General features: G+C 40.0%; 1 protein-coding gene across 2 annotated transcripts in view; it reads right to left on the bottom strand.

Annotated features, from left to right (window-relative positions):
* Positions 1-1,822, bottom strand: part of TMOD3 (tropomodulin 3) — a 59,629-nt gene extending 57,807 nt beyond the window's left edge. Inside the window, exon 1 of one of the 2 annotated variants that reach the window (XM_090270604.1) lies at positions 1,658-1,822. The gene's annotated coding sequence lies outside the window, so the exon portion shown is untranslated. The remainder of the gene's footprint in view (positions 1-1,657) is intronic. The other variant, XM_090270603.1, reaches the window with a different exon arrangement.
* Positions 1,823-15,139: the final 13,317 nt, after the last annotated feature.

The raw sequence follows: 15,139 nt of genomic DNA, 5'->3' as shown, positions 1-15,139 counted from the left end.
GCAGGTTAATATTTGAGAAGCACCACCCTACACCATTCAAGTCCTTTCTGTTGTCTAGAACCTGTGTTTTATTTAAATGGGCCAGTAGCTGAGCCTTGAAAAATCTCTGAATAGAGTGAAACTGGTTATTGTAATGGGATTTGACCTGCACATATTTAACTTTAGGTGAAGTGAATTACAGATTAATTTGGCCTGAAGGGTTTATAACAAAATATTAGAATTAGTCATAAAAATAAGATTAAAGAAAACTGAGGTCGGTAACATCTTCCAGAACTCATTTTTGTTCCTTCATATCTAGCACAGGGTTTGGAATGACACATATGGCCAATGTTTCTTGAATGAATAAAATAAATGAATTTTTAAAAATCAGAGATGTTTAGGGCCAGAATATTCTTGGGGTCGTCTGGTCCAGCAACTCCATTTTAAAGATGAGCAAGCTAGAAATCCTGGCAAGCAACCTAAAAGAGTTAGAATATATTGGATCTGACATTTTAATTCCCTTTTTGTTCCTTTCATAGGAACATATTAGAAAGTGATTCTAGTATTATAATAAAATGACTGAGGGCTCTTAAAGAAGTGGAAGGGTAAAAAAAGGTGCCCAGGACTAGGAAAAAGAGACTACTACAAGTACATGAGGCTGAACAAAACTATTTTTCTAAGCAGATTTTTTTGACAGGCCAATTAATCAATTTTAATTTAGATAAAATAATCTAAAAGATTCTCAGAAACAGAAACACGAGCTGCCTGAAAATGTTGCAAACCAAGGGAGACAGCACATAACTAATTTAAATCTCTACAGGCTTATTTCCTGTTCAAGTATGACCTCGTGGGATAAGTTTTACTTCAGTGTTCATTACCAGATGACTTTTGGTTTTAAGATAAGCCAAGGGCAAGTTGGAAACGCGATTCTTAACTAAACATAAAACAAAAAACAAAAATCCTGCGGCTGTTTCTCGTTTGTTTATAATCAGAATGCAGGCTTGCAGAGGAAACATACCAACCTCCGTAGGAAAAATGTAACGACCGAGTCACGTCCTCAAAAGAAATCAATATACAAACTTCACAGCCGTATCCAGCTGTGCTGCACGGGAGCCAGAGATTTATTCTAAGGCAGAGCAGACAGGTCAAAACGGCAAATGCCAAACAAGCCAGATTTTAATTAAAAAGGGGGGTGGGGGCTGGGTGCCCTAAGGTGTTTTTTTTCCCCCTTTCCACCTTTCAACAAGCAGAAGCCTTTGAAGGAGCATTGGTGAGAATGCCCTTTTAAGATGATCGTCCCCCGAGCTAACCCTGGGTGGGGTGAAAGGGACGGATAGACACCCAGAGCTTGCACACCACGATCGGTGCGGGGTGCGCCCGGAGGGGAAGGGGCCAGTTCCTACTCTGGGGAGGCCGAGCCCCCAGCTGATTCATCAACTCAGGGTTCGCGCGCCTCTACCGCAGGCAACGCCCAACGCGCCCCACAGCTCCCACCCGGGCCCGGTCGCCCCGAAACAGTTTTCAGCGTCCCCCTGCTCCCCGAGAGGGACCTGTAGGGAAGCAGACCCGGGCCGGCGGCTGAAAGGCAGCAACCTCTCCCTCTTGAGCCACCTTGGCCGGTGCGACTCCTGCCCGCGCCCGCAGACGGACTTCCTGGAAAGCACCGGGCTGGACTCACCTACCTGACTGGCGCCCGCTGGAGCCACCGACTCCTTCACAGACGCGCGGGGACTGCCTGCAGCTCGGTTCCCAGAACCTGCCGGTCTGCCTACGTCTGCCTCCTAGGGAGTTGCCGGATCCAACCCGCCAGCAGCACGCCCTACACGACCGCGCTGTCGGTGAGGCTGGTTCCCCACCTGCGTCACACAAGCGCCTGCGCAGTCTCAGGTCGCAGGGCACCCTGGGAGTTGTAGTTTGAGTTAAAAACTCAGCGCAGAGCCCCGGTCTTTACAGAAGATCTGTTAAGACATCGGAAGCAGCTGAGGTTACCAGGCCGAACTCCAGCCTGGGAACAACGCTCTCTACTCGTAGAAATATTTAACCTCGACCCGCTGGGAGCTATGAGCAGCAGCCAGAGGCTCTGTGGTATAGATTTCCTCTTTACTTTGAGTTTTACTAAAGAGGCACACAAGCAGGGCTTGTATTGTATGTACCCTTGGAGTAGCTAATAAAAGAACATGGCATCGAATCCTTTACACTTGTTATAAAAAACTGATAGGAAGGCACAAGAGGGGCATAAATTAGGTGTATGTCATCTCGAAGGCGTAGTGACTCTTAATGATTTAACTAGGCCTGCAACCCGGGATGATGTCCAGCACTAGCACCTATATTCCCCTGCGGTTTCGGCCCATCCATTCCTCGCATTCCAGCGTCAAGCTCTACACCTGGAGGTGGAGCTGAGCTAACAGGGGAGGGCGCTGCTCAAAGGAGGAAACTGGGACTCACGGGTGGTCTGGAAGGAAAGGGGGAGAGGGGGAGAGGAGGGATATTTCAGAGGACTGTGGGTGACTGCCTTTTGTGCATGCCTCCGAGAGGCAACAGCGATGTCTTTCCATTCATTCATTTACTCATTCATTGGGAATTTTTCTGGCCTGCTCTTCAGGAGTAAACCATTTCGAGGAGTAATGCTCATCTTTGATACACCTCTTTCAAAAATGTAGCCAGGAAGAGGACTAAAATGCCTCCTTGAAGTACATTCCAGCTACACCCAGAGTGGGAGCCGACTCACGGCTAAACCTCCCCAGGCATCTATTTCTTCATTCACAACAAGGTGTATCCTAGGTAAAGTAAACACCCTAGAATTTCATGCAACTGGTACCACTAATCCCAGCAATAAAGATAACTGATAATTTGGAGTTCTTAGGGAAAAAACCCTCCTCAGTCGCAAATACTCTTAGAAGACCATTAGCATTAAATTGTGTGGCTATTGCATCTTATTTTCTATTGCATTTTAGTGCGAATCACTTTCCCAAATATATTTGGAGATAGCTTTCTGAGAGCAACTTCCTACAGAATTCGGGTTCAACTAACATTTATTGAGTACTTAATCCACATCAGGCCGTGTGTCAACACTTATAATTATCCAATCCTCAAAATAACCCTAAAAAGAATGCATTAGTATCTTTCATTTCCACAGATGAGAAAACTAAGACCAGGCAAGTTAAGTACAATAATTTGTACAAGGTCACACAACCAGTAATTGGAGATTCAGAAATAAAGCACAGGTATCCAGACTAAAATTATATGTGTTTTTCCACTGTTAAATAGATCAATGTGTCTCCTAAACCCCATCAAATACTTTAAAGTAAAATAATCTGTGCCCATGTCTAAAGTACATGAAAAAATTCTCTAACACAGTATAGGAGGATGTATTCTGACTGGAAAGTCTCCTGTGAATTCCTGCTACACCTCTGGGCCATCACTCCAGGGGAAATTGACAAAATGGCGTTTCTGAACAAGCAAAGCAAAGGACCGTGGTGTTCAGATATGTTTTGTTCTAAGAAGGACTTTCCTCTGCAATATGGCTCCTTTTGCTTTGCTTTTTAGGCAGATATGGCTTTGAATTTAGTGTCTGATTAAATTAATCTACAAGTTTTGTTCCTGACCTTCCTATATGGGGTTTAAGCATACATTAAATATATAGTCCCCTTTTGTTACTTATACTGTTTTTCCTAACAAATATCTGAATTTTATCTTATTTCCTTTTGTAAAATAATGTTATTTGGTGCTTGATTTTTTCCCCTATCTTCAGACAAATGTTATCATACTGTAATCACAAGCCTTATAAACATGAATCTCCTAAACCCATGCATATTCAATACCACATATGGGACCAGAGGTGTTAAGAATAATATCCTAGTATCTGATAAAACTGTGAAAAAACAAAACCTTTTTCAGTGCTTTCATCCTTGCTATAATCTATTCCCTATACCAGCAGCCAGAACGATCTTTTAAAAACAAATCAGATCATGTCAACCTGCTCAAAACCACTCATGACTTCCCATCATATTTCAAGTAAAATCCCAAGTTACCGCCCCTACAAGTCCTTACGTGACTATTTTATTCCCTCCCTACTCTCTCACTCTGCTCCAGCTGCACTGGCCTCCCTTAGGCTACTCAATCCTGCCAAATGTATTCCGCCTCAAGGTTTTTGCACTACACAGGAAAGTGCCTTTCCTCCCAAATACTCATGGTTCATGCCCTCGTTTTAATGAAGATTCTGCTCATATGTCATTCTTGAAAGACCTTCTATGATCACTTTACCCAGTCTTTCACCCCTTTTGGGGCTTCATAGCACTTGTCACTATCTAGCATCATAAGCTAAAAAAGGATTGTGTTGTTTACCCCTCTAGTCCTAGCTTCTGCAACAGTGCCTGGCATACAGTAGGTATTCAATAAATGTTTGTAATTAAATGAATAGTGAATCCTTCCCCCTTTCCTCCTGGTCTCATTTTGGGACACAGAACCCGAGTTCACCAGTAAATGCCTGCCAGTGACCTAATGCAGACATAAACACCAGCACTGAGAGAGTTGGCTCCAAAGGACCAGACCCAGAGAAACTCATCCTGAAATGCAGACAGGGTTCTCTTTTAAAAGGACTATACTTTATTGGTTGCCATTATTAGTTTATAGTTAGAAAAACACAATTCTTAAAGAAGGAAATAAAAGGAAAAACCCGAACATTATATTTACATAAATAAGTGAAAAGGTAAGTTCACTAAATGCCTGTGGTAGATTGAAATATTGTTTCATATTTACTGTACTCAGGAAAAGGCAGCGCTTCCCATTGCATGTGACCTGCCTCTGATCTGGTAATGGGGTTTTCCTTCTTTCTTCAAACCAACATGGATTTTGCTTAGGCAAATGAAATGTGAATGGAAGTGACAATATGACAGGTCTGAGTAGAAGCTTTTAAGAGTCATTGTGTCTCTCATTTATATGCTTACTCTCTCCCTCCACCAAGGTAACCGCATGTCCCAAACAGAGAATGATCCTTCTTCCTGTGTCCCAGAATGAGATGCCACATGGATCAGGGCCTCAGCCAAAGATGGGAGCTGATGTATAATGGGAGCAAGAAATAAACTGAGATTTAGTATTGTTTTGACTATAAAGACTGACCTAGCAAAAGCTGAATACTGCATTGCCTATTCAGTGAAAGGCAATCCTCTGAAATAGAAGAGGTATGGCCCCACTTCCCCATGCATTTAATTCCACTTCAAGTAATGGAAGACAGTGTAAATTCAACATACTAAAGAGAACAAATCTAAGACTGTTAGGTAAGATATCTGAGTAAGGGGCAGAATACAGTTCTGTTAGTTTTCAGGGTTGGGTTAAAATGAAAATGATTGATAAAACAACACTGCAATTCTACTTAATGTGTTACAAGCCCTAATTAGTGTTATCTTTAAACTTGCAGCTAGAGGAACTCATAAAGCAATGTCACACTGAATCATCATATGCAAATTAATACCCGCAGCAACTTTCTTGTTATCAAAAGTTTCCTTTAGGAAATAGTTTCCTTGATACACTTATATATTTTTTAGAAATGTATTTTATGGGAGAGCTGAGAAAAACTTCAGCTGAAGTCATAAACTTGAAACTAAGAGGTAAGGATTTCATTCTGGGAGTTTGGAGTTAGTTAAAGCAGTGGGAGGTAGGAATCAGAAGACAAATACCATGGTTGGGACATACAGTTATATACAAAAGAATTTGAGCAAACTCTGGCTTTAAATATCCTTCCCCATCACCGCCTCCCACCACTCCGGTGCCTATTAGAAGCCTCATATCATATATTTCATTGTTTATCTAAAATGCCTGTTTCTCACTCAAACTTCCCTAATGCCATCAGTTAGAATTAATTTTGACATGCCTCATATTTTCATACCCTATTATGCCTCCACTGGCAGTGCACTAAGTATACATTTCAGCCAAATTCCAAAGGGCTGAGAATTTAAATTTTCAGCTGAAGCCAAGTTACTAACAAATATCACTATCAAATAATTAACTTCTAGGATACACAAATAAACCTAAAGTATTATGTCAAAATTTAAATTATTTCAATATCCTTATTTAAAATGTTAGTGCTAAAATTATAAAGTTTAATATTGTATATTAACAATATATACAATATATACAAGTACAGAAACAATAATTTCCCAACACTGTCAGCTGTTAGACTCTCCTACAGTCACTACAGAGTCAAATTTCAGCTGAGGTGAGTAGATGAACAAGATCCATGTCCTAAATGGAATCAAATAAGAACTAAATTCTGGTTTTAAATTGTAAATGCTAGGGTACACCAAACATTTCTACAACGAATAGTTATGATGTTTTCTCTGCTTATTCTTCTTTGTATTGGTAATTTTTGTAAAATTTATTGACTAAAAAAATATAACATTTTTTCTAAGTTATCTAGCTAATATATTCTATTTGTAGTAACTGTCAACCTATTTCCCTGTTTATCTTCTTAATTTTTAATTATTTTCAATTGATTTTGAACATAAACCTTTAACAATCAGTAATTATTATAGCATTTCATTTATTCAAAAATTACTATACATTTATACTTTATAGAATTTTTACAAATCAGATTTTTCACTCACATTGCATCTAGAATGCCTGCCTGGATCTGAATATGAATATTTGTGTAATCATAACATATAAGAATAATCTTTATACTTAAAACATGCCAAAGTTTAAGGATGATGGAAATAATATTGAAGTAGGCATTCCAAAAGCTGAGGCCCAAAGCCCAGGCCAAATAGCCAAGAAAGACTTTCTCTAACATTGCCTCAGATAGAGTTAGCTTTTAGGCAAGCACGTTCTATTGCTTATTCAGTTACCTTTCAGTCAACACCAAAGCCTTTATCCACATAGATGGTAGTTGTCATATTTTTTCCCATTCTATCTTTTGTAGTTTTTTTAAATTAGAAGTCAACAACTGTATTGTTACCTGAATTTAATTTTTTATCTGAGATACAGGCTTATACTTTGGCCTGTCCAGATATTTTAAGCCCGTCAAAGTATTCCTTGTCCTTTCCAATCAGCTAGAGACCCATCTGGTATTTTATCAGTATCACATCTAAATGACTGGTAAACTGCTGACCAAAATCCTCACAGAAAGAGCCCTCCAGTGGCTACTAAGCCCTTCCGGTTGAAATTCTTCCATTCATCAGCATTTACTTATGATCAAGAGTCGAAAAAGACTGCTTAAACCAGTCATTTGACCATTTAACTGCACTGTTGCAGCCCATATTTCTTAAGGATGTTTTGAGACTTTGTTAAATGTCATGCTAAAATCTAAATATATTTGTTCTTTTGACCAAACTCTCATGGTTTCCTTTCATTTATTTTAAGTGAATCTGTGTGCTTATAAACCACTAAAGTGGGTAATATGCTTTTCTAAAATTTTGCTCAGGATCGATAAATAGAATGGTCTAGGATTTAAAGACAGTCTCTAACACACACACTTTTTGGGCCACGCACCTGCCTGATTTTCCTACATCACCTCCCTTCTTAGATTGGCTGGGTCCTAAGCATAGCCCAACCTCATTCAAGCACATATACATCTATAGTTTTGCTGAGGTCCTGTAGACTTGTGGGACACTTGCTAGAGGTTGTGAGCATCAGCTCAAGTTCCCCAGGAAGGAAGTGGGTCGGTAGCTGGGACAGAGAGGGTGAGGGGCATCATTTCATATAGCACAGAAAAAAGGCTAAATGATCAAACTTAGAGAGGGTGGTCCATAGCAGAGTCAAGTCTAACCTACAGCAGGCCCAAGCCAGACTTCCATGTCTTAAGGAGGGCACCCAGAAAGCAAAGCAAGTAGAAACAAGTGGAAACATTAGGGAAGCAATGAGGACCAGAGCTGAATGAGAGGGTGGGTCAGGAGTAACTCCTGAGTCAGCTCTATCTTGCTTATAGTCAATTCCTGGAGTGACAGAGGAGAGAGCCTGTCTGCCAGAAGGAAACACAACATTTAGTAAGAGTCAGTCCTGCTTAAATTTCTGACATTGTCAGCATAAACTGGAGAATTTTGTTGGCATTAAGATCCATAGATATTTATTTAGGTTAGAATTTAGAATAGGGATTGGCTGTGGGAGCAGGGGTGAGGAGACAGGGGAGAGCAATGGGAGAAAAATTGGGACAACTGCAATTGAACAAAAATAAAATAAAATAAAAATTTAAAACATAAATAAAATAAAAATGATATCTCCACAAAAATATATGACAAGCACTGTTCATATTAATCCTAAAAATATTACTCTTGTGAAGTATGACTATTATTCCTATTTTACAGATGAAGAAACTGAGGCTATGTAATTTGCAGAAATTCACATAACTAACAGATGAGATTCAAATAAGGCAAGTATGACCCCAAAGTTGATACTTGTAACTCCTATTCATTATGGCCCCATAGACTGAAAGAGAATCCTTTAAATACAATAATTACTATACTTCCTTATCCATGGTAAGGTGTGAAACAGAAAATAAAAATGAGAATAGGCCTTATATGCTCCTTCTTGGACCTTGTCATCAGTTTAAGTGACAAAGAGTTAAGCAGAGTTCAGCAGGGGGACAGGAAACATAGGTTTTCTTATTTTTCCAGGGCAAACCTTTACAATGTACCTTTATGATTATTATCACAGAAGAGCTTTTAAAAAAGTAAATCCAATGTTCATATAAAAAATTCAAGGTGAAACACAACCCATTTGGGTTATCTGTATTCTTGCTCCCATTTATTCTGATAAACTTTAATTGTTTATCTAAATGTGTGTATTTTTGTTTTAATAATGAGTTCTCATTTCTCCCTCTGGCTACTTCTGGTTATCTGTCTACTCCTTATCTTCATAATAGAGGCAATTTATAGTTCTTTCTGCAAATGGAGTCATCTAACATGGTGCCAATGATTTACTTTTAAAGAGATAATGTATCTAAAAATTAACCAGATTAAATCAGTCTTTACTTTCATTTTAAAAGGAAAGTTTATTCATTCCTAATGCTCTGTACACATTTTCACTTGAAAATTTCATTTCAGACATAAATGAATAGATAATATCTTTCAAAGAAAAAAGTTCTTGATTAATTAAGACAGTATATGTTTACTTTAGCATTAAGACTGGCTGACTAATTCCAAAGGGTTAAACATTGCACCAACTTCTGCCAACAGGGATCAGGGTAAAAGTATTTCACACTTCATACATTTTGCTTTAGCACACATTTAATTCCCTCACAATTTCAATTTCACATTTAAAAAGTAAATTAGTCATTAATTCCTTAACAAATACAATAAATGTTTACCTTTGATAAGTTTCAAAATAAAAAAATTAAACTGTAGATTTTTTTCAACAACTGCTTAGCCAAATAAATGTTGCCAATATAGGTTAAAACAGTTTATAAAGTAATACAGGTACACATAAGTCACACATTATAGCATCTAAAATGGTAAAATATTACAAGTTGGTGGCATGCAAGTATTTCACATTTTTAAATGCAATGAAAAGTGCTTATTTGTTTCCCTTGAACTGATGAAGCAGGATTAAGGTAAAGGCTTAATTGAAATATAAATATTCTATGTGGAGTTGTATATTTTTTTGAAAAAAAAGTGGCAGAGATAAAAATTTTAGGTAAGAACAATTTCTTAACTAAAAAGATTGTCACTGGCAACATTTACTATTAAAATAAAATTCCTTAAAATGGACATTTTCTTCCATTTCATTTAATCATATGGCCAATTTCTAACCATCCACATTTAGATTATCCATGGGCAATTTTTAATCCTGGGCCAGTTTCTAACAATTGCACGTGTACTTCTGATTGGCTTCTCTGATATCCAATCAATATGTCCTCAGAAACACACACACACACACACTTTAAATAAAAACCTATGAGAAACATGTTGTTAACTGTGCTTGGTTTCCTTCTTTGTGTTCCCCCTTTCCCACCACCAACTCTGAGGAGAAAACACTATATATTTTAAAATATCCTTTCAGAAAAGGCTGTTCCTCGACAACTATGCTGAAGGCAGTAAAAAGGGCTGCAGATGAACAGACCACTAACTGTGGGAAGCTGAGACCTGTTCCTCTGAACAAAGCCTTCTGAAGAGAGCTGAACTGCAAAGGATAGTTTAGAACCACGGGATTGGTGTGTTCAGGAGCTGCAAGGGACCTTATTGAGCGTGTAATCCACTCACTTCATTCTCCAGATGAAATGAAGACAAGATAAGGTGGAAAGTCTTGCCCACACTCACACATAGCTAATATCCAAATCGGTATTGTTTTCCAAAAATACCACATGGTGGCAAATGGAGCTTCAAATTTTATTTTATTTTTGGAGCTGGAGGACAATGCAATTTAAGCAACGTTTATTAAGCACCCATCGTGTACAAGGCACCTTACTAGATTCTACTGAAGGTACAAAGGTTGATGAGATAGCTGTTGCCTCCAAGCACTCATGAAAAGTCCTGTGAGGCCATGTTTCAAGATCTTTCTTGGCAGAAAAGAATACTGATCAGGGCTAAGGTTGCTGGTGATCACAAGGCAGCTGCTGCTGTCCAGAAGAGCTGATATCATAAGTGAGTCTTCCCTTTCAGAGCTCAGCCTGTTTCACAGCTGCTGGAGCCCTAAGGACAGTCTTTTCTCCTAGCCCTCAGGTCACACCTCCGGTCATAGCCTGTCTTACCCTGCGCGGAGACAGAGTGGACATGAGGGCAGCAGTGCCCAGACCCTCCCCTCAAATCACTGTTTCCTGCCCCCTGTGTCCAGCCTTAGGCCCCCTCCAAGGGTCCTGACCATGTCCCAAGGAACTGTCAAAGTGACTCAGGAAATGCCCTACCACCCACATCACTGGTATAGAACCCTCATTGCCCCCATAAATACCTCCCCGTGTCTATGTGAAAGTAATACCAGTCCCTATATCACACTCCTGCTTCTATTCGCTGTACTCAGAAAAATGTGGAAGATGTAATTGTTGGTCAGAAGCAAATAAAACAGATTCAAGAGGCAGTGGAAAAATTAGTGAATAGGTAATAAAAATGATCTCCCACTTTTGTATAGTCCTTTTCAGTATAGTATTTTCATCCCACTATCTTATTATATTCTCACCACAACTCTGAGGTAGTTAGTGAAGACATTATTCCCACTATAATATAGCTGAAGAACCTTAGACTTGAGAGACTAAGTGGCTTGCCTCAAAGTCACTCAGCTAAGAAAGTGTGGAGCCAAGTGTCCAGGTTTCTTGACTCCAAATCCAGTGCTCTTTCCCCTGTATAGTCTGTAATTGGCAGGCAATTAAATGAGTTGCCCATGATCATACACCTGCTAAGTGTTGGGGATGGGATTAGGAGTCAGCCTCTAGTCTGTTAGTACCAACTAGCAAAGCCAATGTGTTCAGAATGAATACCATGGACCATACCAGAGAGATGTCTAGTCTCCTTCACCCTCCCCCAAGTCAATGATGCATCACAAAACTGGGATAACCTCTGGTACATGTACAGTCTTTCTAGAACTGTACCCAGAGGCTGTTTCCAAATTTAAACCCTGGAACTCTGCCTCCATCCACCTACTGAGTGTTCAATCATTGATGCTACTGGCAGATGGGAAAGAGGTAAGCTGAGCAGAGCTTACTTCTGCCATTATGCAAATTAAAACCTTTAATTTCCATCTTCCTTCTCCTACTCACTCAGTCTCTTCAATTCACCAAATTCTTGAACCACAAACCAAAATCCAGTCTAGTCCAGAGCTGGCAGCAAGAAACAATGAATCCATCCTGGGTTCTGGGTCCTTTCCTCTCTCTAGCTTCCTGTGGGGGAGAGGGGCTGGTCATGCGATTTCCATCCAGCGGCCTCAGCCATAGGCTTCCGTCCTTCTCACACCTTCTCTCTGCATGTGTCTCCGTCCTTTAGTTTTGAAGATGGTACAGTATTTTGTGGGGAGATTTGAAATGAGGAGCAATAAGAAAAAAAACTGCTACGGGAAAGCAGAGTTAAAACATCTCACGTTAGTGCTCTGCTCATTAAAATGAAAGTAGCTATTACTGAATGATTAGCATATGAGAAGAAGGAAGCTTCAGGATCATGACTTAAAACCTGACTCCAGAAACAGTTCCACAGAGTACAGGTAACATACCCCAGAGCCCAGTATTCACAATTTACTGCCCCTGCCCATTTCTGCTGATGCTATAAATACTTGCAGTAAAGATGGTATCACTTTGCAAAAGGCACTCTACCCTTAAAGCCCAAGCAACACATATCAAATTATATCAATCCAGAATTGTTCTACTTCCTCTGTCTCCTTCACAGTGCCTGGGAGAGGGCTAAGGACATCATATTCATAAGAAGAGGAAATACCTGCAAACTCTTTAGTAAATTTAAAGGGCCATCTTCCACATAAAGCCTACTGATGCTTAACACCAGGTTTCAAGTTTGAGTGTCTGAAACGTTCTCATGGCAGTCATTCAGAGCACACTGGTTTCACCAGTGCTGGTGCCTTGCCAGGGACCATGTTTCTGTCTGGAAGAGAAGCTGCTGTTGCTCTGAACGGGTGTGTCAGGCTTCCCTTAGGGAAATTGTTTTGAGGTACACAGGCATTTGGGATTTCTGAATTTTGAAATGGAGATGGGCGTTTAGTGTATGAACTGTGAGCTCTCAGATGAGTGAGCTGCACTTGCCCCTCCAGATTAGTGATTCTCCGTCTAACCCAGGCCTGTGGCAAGACTGAGAGGGGTAAGGTAAGAGGGACTGGGAGACAGCATCTCCCTTCAATCAGTTGTCCAGTTTTAGTCCAAGAGCTTCTTCCAGTATCTGGTGATCTTTATGTACAAAATACTTATATATGCTCGTATACTAGACCCTACACAGATGGAGGGGGCAGAACCATGCTGATGAAGACGAAAGAGCTTCTACTTATACACTTCAGGCAGATGGAGAGATTTGGTGCTGAAACAATGGAATGATTTCAAGGTTTCTAATATTTATTCCCTAAGGCTATTGTCCACACATGCTGTAAAATTTGGTGGTTGGTGACCTAAAAGTCCAGGGAGGGCCTTCACATTAACCTGGGTCTGCAGCAACTCTAAAAAGGACAAGGGACATGGAGCTTGGGAGAGAGCATCCCCCTTCAATCAGTTGTCCAGATGTAGCCAAATAACTGCTTTGATATTAGTTCAATATTTGGCGATATACACACATACACACACACTACATTTATTTACATTAGGCCCTACCAAGATGAAAGGAATGGATATAATCATGCTGATGATGCTGAAACACCTTCCATTACACACGTCCATAAGATGGGGAGACGCAGTGCTGGGCTAGTAATCTGATCTCCATACTTCTAGAATTTGTCTCCTAAAAGCCATCTTTTAGGAGTCATGCTGTGATATGAACCTGCAGGTCCAGGAGAGTGATTATGCACTTAACGTGGGCTAACAAGTCTAAAAGAGGGAAGGAGGTGGTCTGAGGAGAGATTATCTCCCTTCAATCAGTTGCCCAGATGTTGCCAAAATCTCAACATAGTATTTGGCAAAATGCGTACATATAAAAGTATTTTATATACATTATGCACCACCATGATGGAGGGCAAGGGATAAGTTACGCTCATGATCGTGAAAGAGCTTCTACTTGCACACTTTGGGCAGATGGAGAGAGGTTAATGAAATGATTTAGAGGCTCCCAAAAATGTAACTTTATCTTCTAAGAGTTATCTTTAATGTGTGAATACTCATGAAAATGTCACCTTTCAGGCTACTTTTAAAATGCATGTAATACTAAGATAAAATATCAGAGAAGGAAAACTCTGACTCCAAAAAACCTCCGCTGCCTTGCGGCATACCTCTTCAGGGGAAAGGCTAAGGGAGTAAACCCCGACAGAAAATCCGGAGCCGGAGTCCCTAAGGCGGTTTGACGTTGTAGTCAACACCGGCAACTCCTGCGGCGCACCTGAAACCAAGCTGTATTGACTCCGTCTTTCCCTTGGACCCTTCAGCTGCGAAGAGAGGGGGGGACTGCTGCATGGGCAACAGCAGACCCTCCATATTACCCTGCCCAGGCTCTGTAGCTTCAGCTTCACTGGAGAGGACACTCCAGCGTCATCGCAAGATGTCAATTCAACACGGGAGGAGACAGATACCGTGTCACTCCCGAGTCGGACTGCACAGCCATTCTCGGCGGTGCAAATAAACTCTTAAGAAGCTACACCATCGTCTCTCGAGACGGACGGCTGCCGACGACGACGACTAAGATAAAATGATTAGTAATAAATATTTCATTTCATAGACTCTATTATGTGATCCAACTATTTTAAAAGCTAAAATAGTGCTCAATCTTGATAATACCCCATTACCTTGCTTTAATACTATCAACAACTGCAGCACAGTTACTATCAAATTCTGATTTTTTTTTTTCTTGCTTTCTGCCACAGATTGTCAGAAACTGCTTTAGCTCCCAGTCTACAGTACCTTGGGGCTGCAGAAGACACTCTGTAGAATCCAAGATTTCTTTGGGGGTAAAGATAAGAAAGAGAGTGAATGAGAAAAGAAAGGAAAAAGCCATACTTGAAGGGGCATGCCAGGGACCCAGCACTTAAAACATATCTGCAACAAATCTAAAATGATAGGAGAAAGACACAGAAATATTTTTCCCTTTGGCAACATGGTAACCAAAAACATATGTATACCAAAAAAAAAAAAAAGTTGTACACATCGCTGATAAATGTTTACAAACCAGCAACTGAGGAAGGGAAAGACCTAATTTATAATATTTGCTAATTTCCTTGGTATAAATACTCCCACCATGGCCAGTTCCGAACTACCAACAAGAAGTACTGAACTTCTGAGTTCAGAAGAGATGTAAATAGCATGCCATTACATAGTATGTCTGCCATACAGATACAGCAGATGCAAATAGTTTTAAGAGCATAGAAAATAGTAAAATGTATTTTTGAGTACTACTTTTGTTTTTAATATAACATATTTAATTGTGAGTGCATGTTGTTTACTTTTTAATAATGGCTGTGTCTAACAATCAGTTTGCAAAATTCTTGAAAATCTAATAATCAGAAAGCCTGTATAAGTTGGCTCCAACGTTCCACACCTATGTGAGTAAAAGGGAAGGAAAAAATCAGACTGAAAACCATTAAATAATAGTTACTGTACTTTTTTTTT

The sequence above is a fragment of the Furipterus horrens genome, unplaced genomic scaffold, assembly GCF_987537825.1.
Source record: "Furipterus horrens unplaced genomic scaffold, mFurHor1.1.pri manual_scaffold_3, whole genome shotgun sequence".
Taxonomy (NCBI): Eukaryota; Metazoa; Chordata; class Mammalia; order Chiroptera; family Furipteridae; genus Furipterus; species Furipterus horrens.
Note: the sequence above shows the minus strand (reverse complement) of the source record. Positions and strands in the feature narration are given on the sequence as shown.